Source organism: Felis catus, chromosome A3, assembly GCF_018350175.1.
Source record: "Felis catus isolate Fca126 chromosome A3, F.catus_Fca126_mat1.0, whole genome shotgun sequence".
NCBI classification, from domain to species: Eukaryota; Metazoa; Chordata; class Mammalia; order Carnivora; family Felidae; genus Felis; species Felis catus.
The window spans coordinates 52,856,420-52,862,765 of record NC_058370.1 but is presented as its reverse complement, the minus strand read 5'-3'; the positions used below and the strand labels follow the sequence as shown (position 1 = coordinate 52,862,765).

The 6,346-nt window shown below is 35.5% G+C and overlaps 1 long non-coding RNA gene across 1 annotated transcript; it reads right to left on the bottom strand.

Moving 5' to 3' along the window:
* Positions 1-1,362: 1,362 nt before the first annotated feature.
* LOC109498109 lies at positions 1,363-5,264 on the bottom strand. Its single transcript, XR_002154706.3, has 2 exons — positions 5,123-5,264; positions 1,363-1,623 (listed from the first exon to the last, which is right to left on the bottom strand). It is a non-coding gene; the product is annotated as an uncharacterized LOC109498109 (long non-coding RNA).
* Between the last annotated feature and the right edge of the window lie 1,082 nt (positions 5,265-6,346).

The following is a 6,346-nucleotide window of genomic DNA, read 5'->3' as shown; positions in this document are numbered from 1 at the left end:
GGTGATTCTTAGAATATGAATTAGATAATTCTACCTGTTGTAATATCCCATATTTTAATGCTTTATCAAAACTTGATGGAGAATATGATGTCGCATTCAGAATGTTTATAGAACATCATCTATACTTTGGGGCATCTGGGTGACTCAGTCGGTTAAATGTCCAATTCTTGATTTCAGCTCAAGTCATGATCTCACAGTTGTGAGATCAAGCCCTACATGGAGATCCACATTGGACATGAAGCCTGCTTGCTTAAGATTCTCCCTCTCTCTGTCTCTCTGTCTCTGTCTCTGTCTCTATCTCTATCTCTATCTCCATCTCCCTCTGCCCCTCCCCAGGTCACACACACTCTCTCTCTCATAAATAAAAACATCATCTATACTTAAATAAAAATAGAATTCTTTTTACTCATCTATTTGCTCATAATCTACTCCATGCCTATTAACCAATAGAGCACTTGGAAGGAGCACATTTTTGGAAGCAGTGTGGGAATCCCAAGGTTCTCAGACATGGATGGAGAGAACTGGGCACGAATCTCACTAAGGACAAAGTGCAATGATGGAAACATTTGGCATGGAAAAGTGATTAATTGTTGGGGACTACAGTTCCTGATGCATCTAGTCTTTCCAATGTACCATGCTCTCCAGCACACTGCCTGAATAATTATTTTTATGAATTCCATCACCCTAAGTTTTTGTACAACTTATTTATGGATCAGCTTCCATAGAAGACATCACCCATATTGTAATAGAGTAAGCGGGCATGTAGAGTCTCTTTGAAGATGTTATAGTTCATAATTTTGTTGGGCAACAGTTGTCCAAATATGCTCAATATGTGCAATAACCATATTTAAATCCAGTGAAAAAGAATAAATATTAACAGTGAAAATTTCTTCCACTCCATTTATTTTGTAATAGTAGAAAGATAAAAAGGGAAAAAAGTTTAACTCATCTAAAACATTAAAAACTAGGCAACTTAAAATGATATAAGCCAATAAAAAATGTTCTTTTTTAAAACTTTTTTAGTGTTTACTTATTTTTGAGAGAAAGAGGTAGAGACACAGAGTGTGAGTGGGGAAGGGGCAGAGAGAGACACAGAATCTGAAGCAGGCTCCAGGCTCTGAGCTGTCAGCACAGAGCCCGACTAGGGGCTAGAACTAACGAACTATGAGATCAAGCTTAACTGACTGAGCCACCCAGGCACCCTGACAATGTTCTATTTTTATTTGACACATTATTTCATACCTACTCTCAAACTAGATTTATAAAAATCTAATTTAGTATAAAATACACTTACAAATGTGCTAAATATTAACAAGATGATTTTTTAAAAGGACAAAAAAAAATGTTGACGATCAAAAAGAATGAAACAGCAATCACAGGATGTTTACTTAGGCTCATTTGCATGCATATTTCTCCATTTCCAAGGAAGAAACAAAGTTGTGACATGCAGAAGACAATACCTTATGCTCATCCCTCGCTCTGTATTGACATCATGGGCAGTGCTGGAGGCAGTGCTTCCAGCTTTGCTCAGTGGACTTAATTTTCAAAAATCCATCCTCCATGAAAATAAAACGACAGGAACATTTTAGACACTGGCCATATATTAACCTCTGGAGGCAATACCTGTGGATAAAGCATTAGAATAAAGCATATATTTTATTTTCATACTTCTACAATAATTGTAACATGTTTCTTGGATGATTTTAATGTGTTTTTTTCACACATATTTTCTAAAACATCAAGCTTGGACTGAAATGTCAATAAGCCTTCAAACTCTCAGTGTCAAAATTCAACATCACTGCTACAGTTAATAGTAATGAATCTTATGTGAATGTAAAATGAATGTAAGCCTGAAATAAGTGAATTTAGTGGAATGGCTATTAGGTTTTTTAATTTAGAAATAATGAATTAACATTGTACTTTAAATATATAGTGTAACATTTTCTTTTTAGTCTTCGAGAAAATTTACCCTGGCATAATGTATAATTTATTGTAAGTTTGCTCCTGAGCAGACAGATATGTATAATGGTTCTAAATATATATTTTTGTCTGTCACAATACTATATAAACTATGCTTAAATTAAGTAGATTTTCAGCTCTACATGTAAATGTTTTCAATGTAATGATATTGTATTAAATTGTCCTGGTGAGATTCAGGAGATCATTGTCTAGGCTTGGCTTTTTGGGGCCCTCTCTTAAAACAAATATAAGTGGTGCTTCCAGGCAACTATGCAATGGAATTGAAATAAACCATCTCATTGCTAGAACCTGTATAAATATGAAATGGAAGTGTTACACCTTGTATAAATCTTAGGGCAATATATGAATATCATGTCTCAAAACAATGTGAATTATTTTTCCTGGAAAAGAAGTTCTGCCACCGCACACAGTACTTTCTTTGAATCAAAGAAATCAATAGACAGAATATCTCTTCCACTAATACCAAGAAATCTGCATCTTAAAAATCAAATAGCTGTTTGATAATTATTGACTTGGGATACACAACCAATCACTAAGAACTGGTTCTCATTATTCTCTATACTTTAATATCTCTCACCTAACTCTATCAAAGTGTCTTTAAACGTGTAACTATATATACCCTCAGAAGAACCTTGGCCCCTTAAGCCTAAATCATAAGCATGTGTGCCTCTGGGTATATAGAGAGAAGAGGTCTAGGATGAGCTTAAGGATAAATGAAGGAAAAGAATAAATAGTTATAGGAGAAATATACCAATTTGTCTGCTATCATGGACCCACTACTGGAGAGTCTGTGTTTTGCTTTATCACAAATCTATACTACAGAAAATTAGGAGCTAGAAAAGACAATGTATATTGGAGCCTATGTATGCTTTCTTCATTTTACTCCTGTATTAAGAGAGTTTAATTTGATCATGAGCATTCTCTTAAGGCAGATATTCCAAGAGATCCAAAGAGCTACAAAGCTTTTTGTAGGACAAAGATAAGGACAAATTATTACTTCTTCATTTTTTTGTATAGTGACCCAAAGAAGAACCCCCAAATGGTAAAAATATCCATCTCCTATTATTTAATACTTTGGAAAGTTTATTTATTTATTTTGAGAGACAGTGAGAGACAGAGCATGCAGGGGATGGGCAGAGAGAGGGAGAGAGAGATCCCAAGCAGGCTCTGCACTGAGTGCAGATGTGGGGCTCAAACTCGTGAACCGCGGGATCATGACCTGAGCCGAAACCAAGAGTCAGATGCTTAACCGACTGAGCCACCCAGGCATCCCTCCTATTATTTAAATTCTCTATAATCAAAAAGCATATGGTAAATTTGTTTTTATTTTTGGTTGAAAAGCTATGGTTATATATTTAAAATAAGTACCGCCCTATGTACTTTGAAGCTAAAATGCTGTGTTGGTTTATTAATTTTGAACTAGAAGCAGTTAAAAACATAAACCAAGTAGGACCCAAAGCCTAATAAGAGTAGTGGATACTAATGAGAGGAATAAGTGAAAACCCCCCTGGTGTTGCTACAAAATTCAGCTGGAGTGAGTGAGCTATAGCACTAGAATGGCTCAGACTCCATGGCTTTTGGCCTTATTGTGGCATAACTTGGAAGACAGTAGGTAAGAGTGGAAAGGCAAAGTAAGACACATACAGCTCCCACTAGCTACTTTGCCTTAGACTGAGGATCTCAATGGTATGACCAAGCCACTTAACCTCTGCAGCCTGATTCCCAAATGAAGATTGCATTTATCTGTTATTAGGCTGAAGTTATATGATACTTAAATGGTTAGGTGGTTAGATAGAACACAAACAATGTAAAAATATGGAAATATAAACATAGCACTCCAACTGAGAAAACTGGACAAAACCTATCTAGCTATTTGGGAAATTATTTTGCCTATGAATCTTGTCATATTCAACTAGTTTTAAACCTGGATTCTAAATTAGGGATGAAGAAAGAAGAGTCATGTTTTGAAATATATTGAGCTATAGGTTATATTTGCTTTATGTGGCTTTTCAAGGACCTAATGTAACAGAATTTTAGTGCTGTTCTGCATGCATCTTAAATTATGGTCCATGGATGAATACAAAGTTAACAAGGAGTGACTAAATCTATGAGAAGGTTATCTCATTATTCATGTGGGAATTTTCAGGCAATACCAAGAGTCCTTTGTGCTCAGAGTAAGGAATGGAAAGTCTATAGGAGGTTTGTAGGCTTGGAAAAGTCAATAAAAAATTTCTTTAATTTAGTTATTTTGTATATTTCTGATCTTTCCATTTAAAAGCATCACATAACTCAATCATTTTTTAAGATAAGAAAAATGAAAGGAGATTGAAAAAGCAAATTGTGTTTTTTTTAAAAAACTACTCAGAGCTGGCCTTCGAAGCTCATAAATGTTAATCCTTGGGCAGGAATGGAAATACGCTGGCGGATACCAATAGAAATTAACATGAAGTTTAAAAGCATCAGAATCCAGAAAGTATTGCAAACCATATTACTCTATATAGGTTAAAATGTCCCAAGAACAGATGGCCACGGGCATAAAGTGTGAGCTATGACTTAAGTGCAAGGAACAATCTGGGCTGAATCCATGCAAAGCAATTGCAGCCCAGACCACATTTGTCTGTGTTCACAGAGCGTGAATAGATACAATGGATGCCACATGATTTATTTTCTGTTACTTAAGGTTGAATCAACATTTATCCTTCAGAAAAAATCTAACCCACATTGGCTTCCATTTCATAACAACTTACTTTTCATTTTATTTCAGTTTTTAGAATAAAATTTCTATTAAATAACACTAAGTTTAGTATTTCCTACATTTCACTTTTTGGAGAGAACTATAAAGCTCCAGTAAACCACTTGCTACTAGAGATTTTAAAACATAACATAAAATAAACTCATCTATCTGACAATGGCCTTATGAATATTTGATTCAGTCTTCTGTTTTTACATCTATTATTTTCAAAATAATTCTGAGATTACTGTTTTTAGACAGATGGCTAAAAGGAAAAAGTTAAAATTAATTTTAGTTCACTTTACCTTCTAATTTAAGAAAAACTTTAGAGAATTTTAAACAACATAAGCTAAAGTAAAACAAGTTTTCAACATTCATGTTGATGACCTATTAGAAATTCTACTTTCTTACCTTCATCCCAGTTGAACCAAGGAGTTAGGAGATAGTACCCTTCATTCTTGGTTTAATCTTGAATGAGCTAATTGACCCTTCATGGTGCCAAGTAATTTTTTGTAAATGATGATCTTTAGAGTATAACTCTAACTTGGAATTTAACAACTACATGAGTCTACATCTGACACAATTGAATAGAACAATGGGATTCCAAGAGTTCTCTGGATATCTTAGTATTCCTATGAGTGCCCAAGCTTTCTGTGACTCTAAATACCATGAGAATTATCTCTGAGGCCATTTTTCTAGTTAATTGATAAGACCCAAAGTATAAGAAAACTTCTACATTAAATGACTGTTGCCCACAGTAGGGCTCTGGATTACACCCAAAGATGTTGGGAAGACTGGAGTGTTTTCTTGCTATATATTTACATTTCAGGAGAAACAAAGCTCAGATCTTGGAAGAGCTAGATCATAAAAGCCAAATTTTGAGTTTTTCTGAATTTTGGAGATTTTATTTAAATACCAACAGGTTTGGAATTAGATGCCCATTATCCTTCCAAGGAGACTACAAGGTAAGAAGGACAACTGTGTTCTTCACCTCTATAAGCAAAGAAAAATCATTTGTTTTCATCTCTCATCTGTAGTGTTCACTGCTCAGGAACACTGTGTGCCATACACCATCGTCATACCTTTCTATGTGTCATGCCCCCTTAACCCAATCTTGTTCCCTATTAAAATAATTATATCTCCTGACTTACTATGATTGAGTACCTCCATTTTGACTCTACTGTTTTGAGGTCCTATCTCCTGTCACCCTGACCCCTATCAATGAGCCCCTGCTACCATTGGCCTTGGCCTACAAAAGAAAACACCACTGAATTTCCATCACTACCGTGTATTCCACTCCAGTAAAGCACACTTCCCAGAATGTTTTAATCCCTTCCTCTACTATCTAATATGGTAATTCTGGTATTTCAACTTCACTGAGCTAGGCCAAAACATTTTTATGTTTCTGGGAACCATGCCAGGAGTGAGTTTATACTATCTCCAGTGGTCCTTGCCAGGATGTTAAATCCCGTACCTCAGGCAAGTGTTCCCATCAAAAAATTTCTCATCTGGAAGAAGCACCAATGATTTAGCATACAAGACACCACCAGCCCTTGTCACTGAACACTCAAATGCTGACAAGATGACCACATGAGTGAAGTGGCCATGGTGGCAGGGATAGAAGTTATAGATGGT